Raw genomic sequence first — 11,801 nt, 5'->3', positions numbered from 1 at the left:
TGGAATTAAATATTTGGAGAGAGAAGATATTGGATCAGAAGATATATATGGTTTTTAGACTGCAGACATGTAACAGCACAATCAAGGAATTTTGCCACTACACGGGCAGTTTAAAATGCAACGTGCAGGAATTTTGAGTCAATTCCTGCCCCGCATTTTATCCTGCAGGACCCCTACAACCTTTTGGAGGGTGCCTGAAGTGTAAATCATTCCGGAAAAATTCATTGACGGTCATCCACTCTACTGCATGTCCAACTCTTGGGACTGTTGTGCTCAGGTACTTGCAGTCATTATGTTCATTTTTTTCCACAATTTCCCATGATTTCCTCGACGCTGCTGTCTAAAATCCATAATAGAATTCCTGTGGGTAGAATTAAGAAACTATAAGGTAAATAGACCCTAACGAGAGTTGTATACAGGCCTCCAAACAGTAGCCAGGATGTGGCGTGCAAACTACAGAGGGAAATAGAGAAGGCGTGCAAAAAGGGCAACATTACAATAATCATGGGGTATTTCAATATGCAGGATGATTGGGAAAACCAGGTTGGTACTGAATTCCAAGAGAAGGAATTTATTGAATGCCTTCAGGATGGCTTCTTACAACAGTTTGTGGCTGAGCCAACCAGGGAAATGGAAATTCTGGATTGGGTATTGTGTAATGAGGAAACTGAAGGTGAGGGAACCCTTAGGAGGCAGTGATCATAATATGATAGAATGCACCCTGCAGTGTGAGAGGGAGAAACTAAATTCAGAAGTGCCAATGTACTAATGGATTAAAGGGGGTCGCAGGGGTATGATAGAGGAACTGGCCAAAGTAGATTGGAAAGGTTCACTAGCATGGAGGATGGCAGAGCAGCGATGGCTGGAGTTTCTGCAAGAAATAAGGAAGGTGCAGGACAGGCATATTCCAAAAAAGAAGAAATATTTGGATGGAAAAATAACAACAGTGGTTGATAAGAGAAGGCAAAGCCAAAGTAACAGCAAAAGAAAGAGCATTCAAAAATTAGTGGGAAGATGGAGGACTGGGATACTTTTAAAAGTGTTCAGAAGGCAATTAAGTAGGTGATTAGGAAGGACAATCCCCTGAAGTTGCCAATGTCCGCGCTGAGCTGTGTTCGTTTGGCGAGGCTAGTCCACCACTCATTTTGGATCTCCCGGAGTTTGCGCTGAAGATGGCTGCATGCGCGACGGAAGGCTCGTTTCTTCTCTGGCCAGGACGGCTTTGCAAGGTGAGCCTGGTGGGCAGCTCGCTTCTTTGCCAGCAACTCCTGGATTTCCTGGTTGTTTTCGTCAAACCAGTCCTTGTTTTTCCTGGAGGAGAAGCCTAGTACCTTTTCAGTGGATTGCAGTATGGCAGTCTTCAGCTGATCCCAGAGGGTTTCAGGGGACGAGTCCGTGAGGCGGATTGCATCCTCGAGCTTTGCTTTGAGGTTTGCCTGAAAGTTTCCTCTCACTTTGGCTGACTGCAATTTTCCAACATTGAACCTCTTTCTGGGGGCTTTACTGTTCCTGGACTTTGGCTTGAAGTGAAGGTTGAGCTTGCAGCGAACAAGCTGGTGGTCAGTGTGGCATTCTGCACTTGACGTCCTGTTTTGCAGAAACTGCCAAAATGTTTGGCCTGGAAGTCAGCCTGAAGAAAACTGAGGTCCTCCATCAGCCAGCTCCCCACCATTACTACCATCCCCCCACATCTCCATCGGGCACACAAAACTCAAAACGGTCAACCAGTTTACCTATCTCGGCTGCACCATTTCATCGGATGCAAGGATCGACAACAAGATAGACAACACACTCGCCAAGGCACATAGCGCCTTTGGAAGACTACACAAAAGAGTCTGGAAAAACAACCAACTGAAAAACCTCACAAAGATTAGCGTATACAGAGCTGTTGTCATACCCACACTCCTGTTCGGCTCCGAATCATGGGTCCTCTATCGGCATCACCTACAGCTCCTAGAACGCTTCCACCAGCATTGTCTCCGCTCCATCCTCAACATTCATTGGAGCGACTTCATCACCAACATCGAAGTACTCGAGATGGCAGAGGCCGACAGCATCAAATCCACGCTGCTGAAGATCCAACTGTGCTGGGTAGGTCACGTCTCCAGAATGGAGGACCATCGCCTTCCCAAGATTGTGTTATATGGCGAGCTCTCCACTGGCCACCAAGACAGAGGTGCACCAAAGAAGAGGTACAAGGACTGCCTAAAGAAATCTCTTGGTGCCTGCCACATTGACCACCACCAGTGGGCTGATATCGCCTCAAACCGTGCATCTTGGCGCCTCACAGTTCGGCGGGCAGCAACCTCCTTTGAAGAAGACCACAGAGCCCACCTCACTGACAAAAGACAAAGGAGGAAAAACCCAACACCCAACCCCAACCAACCAATTTTCCCCTGCAACCGCTGCAACCGTGTCTGCCTGTCCCGCATCGGACTTGTCAGCCACAAACAAGCCTGCGGCTGACGAGGACATTACCCCTCCATTAATCTTCATCCACGAAGCCAAGCCAAAGAAGGAAGGACAATATAAACTATGAAATTAAGCTAGTATAAAGTATCAAAAAGAAAACTACAAGCTTTTTTAAGTATATTTTGAGAGTAGATAGAAATTTGCCCTGGAGAAATTGTAATGGGAGACAAGGAGACGGCAGAGGAATTGAATGAGTATTTTGCATCAGTCTTCACTGTGGAAGATAGTGTATCAGGGAAGAGAGGTGACTGCATTCAGCAGCAAGAAGGTGCTTTGGAAGCTGAATGGTCTCAGGATAGATAAGTCTCCTGGACCAGATGGAATGCACCCTCGGGTTCTGAAAGAAGTAGCCGTAGAGATTGTGGAGGCACTGGTAATGATCTTCCAAGAATCAATAGATTCTGGAACGGTTCTGGAGGACTGGAAAATTGCAACGGTAGCTCCGTTATTTATAAAGTGAGAGAGGCAGCAGAAAGGAAATCATAAAGCCACTTTCAGGTGGAATTGCTCCAAGAATCTGCCTGCAGAAGCGGCTGTGGGTGTGTTCGAATCAACGTTCAGATGGCAGCGCTGAGGGCACTGTTCTGGCATCTGAAAGGGCTGGCTCCAGGAGAGGTGCCTCGGAGCGAACACCAGCTCCTGTCGACTGTGGCCATAGTCCCACCCGTTGTCATGACGTCATATGAACCGCATCAAGTCTGGAGCAGAAAGGAACACAGGATCATGGAGAGCCCGGAGCAGAGAAGAGAAATGCCTCTAACATACTGAAAAAATGTGACTCTACCGGTAATGCCGAGCCTGCACACTCTCCAGTTTTTCAAAAATCACACCAAAGCGTCTCAGGCTGACGACATCACCGTGACATCATCAGCCCACCCCCTAGCAGCTGCTGCTGCTTTCAGGTGCCTCAGGGGGACTGCTCGGAAGCGGAGAATATACCTCTCCGAGGAGGGTTGGGTAAGTACTCCTCGAGGCCGGGTTTTCCATTCTCAGGTGGCCTCCCAACACCCGCATTCAGGTAAAATAGGCAGCTTTACATCGGGGTATTCTGGCCACCTGAAAGCAGCTATAGACCTGTTCGCCTCACATGTGGAACAAAGTTCAAAAGTTTAATGTTCAGATTTATTGTCGGAATAAATACATGACATCACGTGCAACCCTGAGATTCTATTTTTTTTTCCTGCAGGCCAGGCAAAATTTCTACTCAACTGTAGAGCAAATAAATTATACTCAAGAAAAGATACGTCTACAAAAGAGAGAAAAGTAAACAAAGAAGAAAGTGCAAACAAACTCTGCAAAACCAAAAATAAATATTCAATAATAACTAATGTGCAAAATAAGGGTCCTTAAATGAGTCTCTGATTGAGTATGCTGTTTAGGAGGGGTAGCAACTGTTCCTGAACGTGGTGGTGCACGTCTTGTGACACCTAAGCCTCATTCCTGATGTGAGTAAATAAGCCTCGTCCAGTGTTCATAAGCAAGGTTAAAAAGAAAGCAATCCGTCTACAACACGAGCCTGATCAGGTTACGTTAATGTTGCACAGTTTGTCCACTGCCTGGGATAACCCCTGCCATCCTGAGAAAGCTCTCTTCTCTGCCACTAGCGGGGGAATTGGAAATGACAGGCCCCTCTTCCTTCTGATGATACCTGTGACACTTTGGACAGAGGAGCGCCACAAGAATGTTCAAGTAGAGCTGTGTATCTTCGCCTCCCTCGGGTCTTATTAGGTTTTCTCTTCTCCATGCTTGAGAAATCTCAGCTGTGATGATTTAATTTCAATTTTCGGCGGCAGGGGAGAATCAAATGGAAGTTTCTTCGTGAACGGCATGTACCCTATGAATTCACTTAATAATTAAAACTCCCTCAGGCATAGAAGTTTGTAATCCTCTAAAATATGTAATCTACTTCACCATTTGGAAAGACTGCTTTTATATAAATTGTTACTGAAATAATTAACGGTCAAAAAAAAGCTCAAAATTCATTAGCTTTTGCTGCTAAAATATTAATGTTCAGTTGCATTTATTTTTTAAACATTAATTATAATTGTGATCAGTAGGGTTATTAAAGATGAAAACAACCCCCCCAATAATGATTGAAGGAAATTTTCCCCCCCCCCAATTCTTCGTCCCATTCAATTCTATTTCCTTGAATGTTGTTCCTTGATCCTTTCTTTCTCTGCCAGGCATCTCCCACTCTCTGTGTGTAATCTAGCCTCATGAGTTTCTTTCCCCCTCTCACCTTAAAACTATGCCACTGAGTATTTAATAATTCTATCCTAGGAACAATCGACGCTGTCTTCGCCTCTCATGATTCAAAAAACTTCAATCAAGCATCTGTCAGGGCACCACAGTTCACGTGGCGGTGAGCTTGACGCTGTTACAGCGCCAGCGACCTGGCTTTCAACCCGGTGCTCTCCATAAGGAGGTTGTACGTTCTCCTCGTGTCTGCGTGGGTTGGCTCCGGGTGTTCCGGTTTCCTCCCACCATTCAAAACGTATTGGGTTGTGGGGGTGGGGTTGTGGTTGTAGTTTATCTGGTGTATTTGGGTGGCAAGGGCTCGTGTGCTGGAAGGGGCTATTATCGTGTTCTGTGTCTAAATTTAATCTTAAGTAGCTTCCGACACTCCAGAGAAAAGGATCCAAGTTTCTTCTTAATCTCTTCTGTTAGCTAATTCAGGCAAGACCCTGATAAACATCTTTGGCAGCCTCTCCCAACGTCTCCACATCCTTTTTGTAATGTGGCCACCAGAACTGAAAAGACTTTAAGCTTATAAAAAGCCAATGTGTCTTTATGCGTGGGGAAGTGATTGATTTTGGTTGGAGAGTAGATATAAACTTGCTGCAGCCAGGTTAGGAGAAAGTTGAACCCAAAACACATTTTAGGGATCTCCAAACATTGGTCAACATGACCCAATCCTACTGTAGAACCTGTCTGACCTTGATCCTCAAGTTTAAGTTCAAGTTTCTCATCAGTACAACCTGATGAAGCAATGTTCCTCTGTCTTGGGTGCAAAACATGCAAACACACATGCAGACATAACATACATACACGTGCAGCACATATTTAGAGATATAAAAATAAATAAATACTGTTGTTATACGTGGATTGTGGAAGATCACGTGACCTCCTTGCCTGAAACTTATTCAGAAGTTGCATCACTTGCCAAACAAGGTTGTACTCCGGCCACCCATTAGTGCACACCTTTCCGTCTCGGTCTGATGTGAAAAGGTATTTAGCAGTAGAGTACTTAAGTATCATTTGATGTATTCACCTGTTTGTCTCCTGTGTGTTCAATAATACTTGTGTCCAAACTCGTCTCTCTGTGAACCCAAATAGTAGATTCTCGGAGGATTTGTATGAGCAGTTCGTCAGTCATTCAGCATTCTCAGGACCCGTAGGAAGAAGCTGTTTCTTCGCTTTAGTGGTTCTGGCCCTCATGCCTCTGCATCTCATCCCCGAAGGGAGCAACTAAAAGATGCGGAGTGCAGGGTGGTAGGGTTCTTCAATTATTTTGTGAGCTCTCTTCAGGCAACGATCCTGGTAGATCACATCAGTGGGGAAGAGAAAGACTCCAGTGATCCTCTCTACCACTGCTATGTTCCTGTAGATTGACCTCTGATCCAATACTCTACAGGATCTGTACCACACTGTGATGGAGCCAGCCAGGAGGTACTCGATAGAAGATTGACAGGATGGTGGCTGGTAGTCTTGCCCGTCTCGGTCTTCTCAGGAAGTGCAGTCGCAGTTGTGCCTTCCCGACAAGTGAGGAGGTGTTGTGTGACAAGGATAGATTCTTAAGTGGACTCTGAGGACCTTGGTGCTCTCATTTCTCTCCACTACCGATCTATTAATGTCTAGTGGACGGTGGTTGTCCCTGGTCCTCCTGAAGTCCTTCATATTGTCCACGATGAAACATCGGTTGTTATTCTCACATCATTTCACAGGATTTGCCCAGTCTTCTCAATAGTGCGACTGGTTGTTGTGGCTGATGAAACCGACTACTGTCGTGTCAACTGCGCACCTGGTGACTCTGATGGAGGAAGGAAGGAGAATCAGGACCGTAAAGTAACATGAAGGTCAGTTAAAAGGATAGGATCCCAGTATCACGAATTAGAGCAACACACAGAAGTGCTGCAGGAAGTCAACGGATCACGCAACATCTCTGGGGAGCAAAGGGTAACCAACATTTTGGGCCTGAGCCCTTCGTCAAGGTACAAGCAATAAGCGGACAGGCACCTGAATAAAAATATTAATCAGGAACTGTTCCAACAGCACAAAAAAGATTGTCTGCTCTATTATTTTTGTACGAGGATAACTGTGAATATTTATCGAGCATCTATTCTTTTGAATTTATTGTCTCCTTTTAAAGCAAGTCCCACAATTATCCAAAATTAATTAAAGTGTACTATTTCTGACAAGAGACAAATGGGTGTATTATTGAATTTAGAAACAGATGCACCTCCAAAATGTACATGTAGTGAACCCGCTGGTTCAATGAAAGAACCAAAGCGGATGTAAAGATTTAGAACACACAGTCGGCGGGCTGTTAGTGAAGAGAGATGAGGTTCCCACACAGGCGGCGGGCTGCTGGCAACTGCCATCAAGGGGCACACCCCAGGCTGTGGACTGCTGGAGACAGGATCAAGGTTGGCTGAAGGGGTGCCGGGTGTCGGAGCCAGGCTGCGAGAGGGTGCCGTGGGCCCTGAGTCGTGTCGGAGGTTCGGATCTGGAGCTCGGGTTACTGACGGTTTGGACTGGAGTCTGTTGGGCTGCGGAGGCTGCGGGAGTGCTCGGGCTCTCAGTGACTCTGGGGGGACTCCCTTTTGGTTCTTTTTCTCTGACTGTGAGGGGCGCCCGACATTTTCTGCTGATGGCGAATCTATCATTCTTAAGGCAGACTCAAGCAAATTTGATGTAATTATTACATGCAATAAATAAATCTTGAATCTTGATTTATGGTGACTCAATTAATTGGGAAAATTGGTAGATATATTAAATCAGTTAACAATTTTTCCAGGGTCAAGGGAATCAGTGTGGCATATTTAATGTAGACTCTAACTTCACCTTCCATTGCCTTGTGACAGCAGCTGACTTGTTAAAGGATACATCCCACTCTCTCTTCTCCCCTCCTGGAGATCAGCAGATACATGTGCCGACATATGGGCCAGGAAGCCGCATATCAGTAGTAGGGAAACTCCTGGAAAAGATAGTTTGGGATAAGATATATGCACATTTGGAAAGTCATGGTCAGATGCAGTATAGTCAGCGTGGCTTTGTGGGAGGAAGGTCATGTCTTACCAATTTCATTGCATTCTTTAAGGTGGTGACGAAGATGCTTGCTGAGGGTAGAGCAGTGGATGCAGTCTACATGGACTTCTGTGAGGTGTTTGACACGGCCCCTCATGGTAGGCTGATTCAGATGGGGCACCTGCATGGGATCCTTGGTGAGTTGACTATTTGGAGGTGGAATTGGTGAGCCCATAAAAGACAGAGACTGGAGACCTGTGACTGGCCATCCCCAACATCGTGCAGGGATGCATCAATGGTATATTTGCAGACATCTGTATTGAAACACACTGACACTTGTGAGAGACAAGACATTGTTTCCACATGGAACCTGACAAAGTCCCCACAAAGCCTGACTTATCCATAATCCATGTTAGGAGAAGGAGTAAGCCATTCGATCCCTCCACCCTGCCTTGGCCATTCAATGGCTGATCTGATTATAACATCAACTCTGCAATACTCCCCAAGCCCCCTTCCTGTCACTCGTCTGGTTTGGGCTGCCACCACTCCACACAACTTTCCAGGTCACCTTTGTCCCACCGTGTCCTTTTAACACTTCCTAATCATTTACTCCACAGTAACTTTCCTCTGTCTCCTGCCCCCTCTCAAAACTCAAGGATCTCAGCACCACCCACGAGTGATTTTTTTTCTCCATATCCAGGAGGCTTTGGGGCTTCCCTTGAGCTCAGTCCTGGAACAAGGATAATGATGTACAGCATTGATCCTCTTCAGCTCCTTGTGCTGTGTGCATCCTCCCTTGGACGGCCAATGAAGGTGCAGTTCTACACACAGTCCAGCAGTTAACCTCAACGATGGAATCTGAAACTTTTCCACTTCAGGGAGCCTTAATGTTGTACTTCAACCTCGCTGACGACCCATTGATCTGCGGGGAGCAAAATGCCTGCCAGTATCTGTCAATGCCATTTCTGCCTTTGGCGTTTCTCTCCAACTATTCCTTGAGAATCTCTGTCACTCAGAGACAATTTCCAGTGACAGCAATTGAACACAGCATTTTCATTTTACGCTTGGTGAAAGTGGATCAAGTAAAAGAATATCTGAGATGGCACAAGGCAGTGGAGTAATCAAATGCTTTGGGCTGTGAGTGAAGTTTTGTTTCACCGTGATGAGAATTAATTCCCTTCCAGGTTGACGGTTCTCTCTCTTAAAAGGGCACTGCCTGTAAAGGTGGGTGGGGGGGGGGGGTGGAGGAGGGGTGGAATGCAGGCAAAGTTGTTTTGATTGGTTGGTTCAGGAAGGCTGAGGTGCTAAGTAGAGAGTCTGGAGTTCCGAAGAATGAAATGGGACCTTGTTGTGACAAAGATTATCCTGAAGGCACCTGAAAGGCAAAGAATGGAGATATTTAGACCCTGTGGAGGTGGATATGAAATTTGAATCATGGGCCTTAGGGTCTGTGCTGTTCTGTAACCTCTATGTCAGTGGTTCTCAACCTTTTTCATTCCACTCAAATGCCACCTTAAGTAATCCCTATGCCATCAATGCTCTGATATTAGTAAGGGATTGCCTAAGGTGGTACGTGAGTGGGAAGGGAAGGTTGAGAACCATTGCTCTAGACCCAATTGTTACTGAAATATTCTGCTTGAGATAAATGGTCATTGGCCCATTTCCTTTGGAGTCATGAAACTGTGAACATAACGAGTCAATTAGGTATGATTAAAACAGAGGTTTTCAAACTTTTTCTTTCCATCCATATCCCACCTTAAGCAATCCCTTACTAATCACAGACCACCTATGGCATAGGGATTACTTAAAGTGGTATGTGAGTGGAAAGAAAAAGGCTGAGAAGTACTGCTCTATGTTTTCACTTCTGGTAGTTTCTCAAATAAGTGGGGGGGCTGGTTATAAGGATCCAGTCCTTTAAAACCAGGCCATGTAGAAATTTTCTACTTTGCAGTGTGGTGATTCCTTGGATCACTCAAAGTATTGAAGATGGAGGTCGGTAATTTTTATTTTTGTTGGAACTTTTGAGGATTTGAAAGTTCTGGGGCACTGACAGAATGGGAGATGAAAGCTAGGATAGATCCACCATGATCATGTTGAATGATGGGCCAAGCTGGAGAGGCCAGGACCTCCTCCCAAGCTGAAGTGAGACCTTCATCAGCTTGAACAGTGAGAGGTCCTCCCTCACTCAAAGTTCTTTTGTTCCTTTCAAACAGATGGCCCATAACAACCTTGGCATGGCTATTTGTTTTCTAGCAAGATTATTTTTATGTCATTGTAAAGTTCATGGAGAAGAAGAAGAATCTCAGAGTTTTATGTGATGTCATGAATTAAATCTGACAATAAATCTGAACTCTGAATCTGAATAGAATGAGTGGGAGGATTTAAATTTAAATTGTTTAAATTTTACACATACAGCACGGTAACAGGCCATTTCAACCCACGAGTCCATGCTGCCCAATTACACCCAAATAACCTACAACTCCCCCCCACCCCACCTTATGTTTTGAACGGTGGAAGGAAACTGGAGCCCGCGGGGAAAGCCCACGCAGACACAGGAAGAGCATACCAACTCTTTGCTGACAGCGTGGAAAGGAGGCAGTATCTGATTTCCAAAGTAGCTGGGAGTTTGGTGGGGAGGGGAGGTAAGGAGAAATGGGAAAGGTGGCCCTCTCTCTCAATGTCATCAAGATGAAGGAGATGATCATTGATTTCAGGAGAAAGAACACGTCCCTGTCCCCATCAATGGCGCTGAAGTAAGATGAGTAGATGGGTTCAAGCTTGTAGGAATAACCTGACCTTGACCAAGGTATGAAGCATTGGTTATATATCTTTACCTCCTATGGATGCTGCAGGACCTGTTGAGTTCCTCCACCATTTTTGAGTTTTTACTGGATTAACCTCATTGAAGGGACAGTCGAGTAAGTGCACAATCCTTCATTGGGTACAAAAGTTGGGATCTCATTATATAACTGCAAATGTTCTAAGTCCCCTTAGAACACTACTTCATAGTTGGACACTCAACAGGTCATGCAGCATCCGTGGGAAGTAATGGGCAACCAAAGTTGCTGCCTACCCTTTCTTAGTCCTCTGCCTTCTCTCCCTAACACTTAGATATTTTTCCTCCCACCTGCGTCCACCTACAACCTCTTACCTGTAAGCCCGTGCTCCTCCCCTTTCCCCTTCCTCCCTTCCCTCCTCTCATCCCCACTTACCCTGCCTTTTTATGCGTTTTTCATATTTCTGACTCGTTGGTTACCCTTTACAGTCTGGTGAATGCTGCGTGACCTGCTGAGTTTCTCCAGCACATTGTGCATGGCATTGAAGTGCCAGTTGATGAAGTAGACAAAGACGATGTGGTCAAACAATAATCATGGCTTTTACTGTTCATGCACTGTTCATCTGAGATTGAATATCTAACCCCAGTAACACAGGGGCAAAGAGCTCTGGCATAATAAAGAGCCACACATCAGCCAGGCAATGTCCCTGTAAATTTAAAGTAACTTTACACTTGTCCCGTTCAGTTTTTGTAAGTTCACTACAAGCCATCAATAGCTTTCGGGTCGCTGGATATCTCCACAAATTTAAGGCTATGGCAACTCTCTCGTGGATGTAGCTGTCAGTACTCCCCAAGTCTATTAGACAATCAAGGGTCTCACCATTCACCTCCCCCTTCATAGGGGGACCGTTCCAGTCCGTAACATCCCCCAAGCTTTACAGTCAATTGAGCTGTCACAGGGGATCTCACCTCGCCGTCACTTGAAGTTGATTCAGCCTGCTCGTCTGAAGATTCCCCCTTTTCACAGTTGTCTTCCATTCCTGCAGCTCCAGGATGCATTTTCTTGGTGCTTCTCTTCTTCTTATCAGTGGGAGTACTTTTCGCCTTACATGCTTTAGCGAAGTGGCCGAGTTTCCCACAATAGCTGCAGGTAGCAAATCGAGCCGGGCACTTCTGTCTGGGGTGCCAGCTCTTATCACAGAAGTAGCATTTTTCAGGAGTTCCCCCTTTTCTTTCCTTCGGGGTTCCAGGACTCCTGGATGTTTCCTTTTCGGTTTCTAGCATTTCACTGGACCGCATGGCACTT

At 45.6% G+C, this 11,801-nt stretch overlaps 1 long non-coding RNA gene across 1 annotated transcript; it reads left to right on the top strand.

Annotated features, from left to right (window-relative positions):
* The first annotated feature begins 5,813 nt into the window (after positions 1-5,813).
* On the top strand, positions 5,814-8,827 carry LOC138752261 (uncharacterized). Its single transcript, XR_011350457.1, has 2 exons — positions 5,814-7,916; positions 8,420-8,827. It is a non-coding gene; the product is annotated as an uncharacterized lncRNA (long non-coding RNA).
* Positions 8,828-11,801: the final 2,974 nt, after the last annotated feature.

The sequence above is a fragment of the Narcine bancroftii genome, chromosome 2, assembly GCF_036971445.1.
Source record: "Narcine bancroftii isolate sNarBan1 chromosome 2, sNarBan1.hap1, whole genome shotgun sequence".
Taxonomy (NCBI): Eukaryota; Metazoa; Chordata; class Chondrichthyes; order Torpediniformes; family Narcinidae; genus Narcine; species Narcine bancroftii.
The sequence above is the reverse complement of the archived record's forward strand: the minus strand, read 5'-3'. Positions and strand labels throughout refer to the sequence as shown.